This window comes from Acanthopagrus latus, chromosome 20, assembly GCF_904848185.1.
Source record: "Acanthopagrus latus isolate v.2019 chromosome 20, fAcaLat1.1, whole genome shotgun sequence".
Lineage (NCBI taxonomy): Eukaryota > Metazoa > Chordata > Actinopteri > Spariformes > Sparidae > Acanthopagrus > Acanthopagrus latus.
The window spans coordinates 17,850,712-17,852,470 of NC_051058.1; positions in this window are offsets into that span (position 1 = coordinate 17,850,712).

Here is a 1,759-nt window from a genome sequence, read left to right on the forward strand (position 1 = left end):
CTTCTAATGCGTCACCTTTTTTGTGTCTGTGCAATCGATAAACACAGGAAGACAACATTTAAACCTCATAAACACCAAAGACAGCAAAGGGACGAGGTTTTCAACAAAGGACCCGTCGTACGGTAGAGAAACTAAACGAGCAACTGTTTGGTGAATATGATGGAACATTTAGCGTTGGATTGATCAGGTGAACAGAAACTAGACCCCAAATGAACAATAACGCTGCCCCCTAGTGGCCAAAAAAATCAATTACTGCATGTTTAAGGAATTACTAAATGATCTAAGTTGTAAAGTTAAAACGTCCAACAACATTTAGACCTTTGTTATCCTTTATGATGAGTTGTACTTCATTATCCTGCCGAATCTAATCCCACCATGGCATTTATAAAAAAATGTATTTTTTATTAAATTGTGCAATTACAGAATTTTTTATTTTTTTTAATGTTCTGTCAGGTCAGCGAAACAACTTGTTAACACGACATCAACATAAGGTTTCCTTAACACTTTATTATTTACACATCCAGCAGTTACGGAGCGACATGATCATTCATTCAGTCTGGTCACCTGGTGAATTTAACCAGTATTAATTCTCTTTTAGCTTCGTTTTTGGTCGCCACCAACTGATGAGGGAAATATCTGGTGCTTCAGCTGCTAAAAGCTCCACCATATTCATGAGCTAGTTGTTAACTGTCTGCCGGTGCAGAGCCGGTGGTGTACAGTGGGTTTATCAAGCTTTTAATCTTTTCGTGAATGTTTTTACACAGATTTGCAACACTTCATCCTGACGATTATGTCTGCGTTCCTCTGCAGTTGTGGCCCAAACTGTGTTGAAATCACAAGTCTTGACTGGAGTCGGGATTCTTCCTGCTCATTTCGAACACTGAAGCTATTATTCTCCCTCGTAAAGTACCAAATTAAAGATCTGATAACGGCGTGATCGCTTCACCAAACGTGTTGAGGGATTAGATTTAGATATAAGGAATGTGATTACATCTGTATATGATATTCGGGTCACAGACAGTTTCATCAACACTGCCAGAAGATCCTGATGCTTCAATGCTCTGGTAGTTGAAGCAACACCGTTACACTTCAGCACTTCACTGTCATGTGTTTTCAGTCCGTTGAGTTCTTCTGAATTCTGTGGTTATAATTCGGTTCAATTAGCATAAAGTTACTCAAACAAAACTAGAGTGGCAAACACCTTTTCATTACACGTTCCACTTGCTTGATGTTTCAAAAGCTTGACAGAAGGATGAACTTTCAAACTCCTGAATCCAGATTTGTTTTCTCAAACAGGTGTGATACAGCTGAGATAAGGAAAGACGTTAAACATTTCCAGTTGATACTTTCTATTAACTGGGCTGCGACCAACAATTATTGATGTGAAGATTAAGTGTCAAAACATTGTAAGAAATTGTAAAAAAATGTTCCCATAGTGACGTCCTCCATTGCTCTTTTGTCCAACAGCAGTTCAAAACCCAAAGACTCATTAAATATCAGAGAAAAGCAGGAAATCCTCACACTGATGGCTGACAGATGTTAATGTTTGTCTAATCTGACATCTATTACATGTCTGTCCCTCAAAAAAGAGTAAGAGGAATCTGTTCTCTGCTGCTCTTCCTGAGCTTTCTTCCAGTTTTTTTTTGTTTTTTTTTTTTTTACTGTTTTGATCAACTAATCATGTAACTCATTTTCCTGGGTAAGATGCTGCTACACTTGAGTTTTCTTGATAAAAGTGAAATGAAAAACGTACTCATAG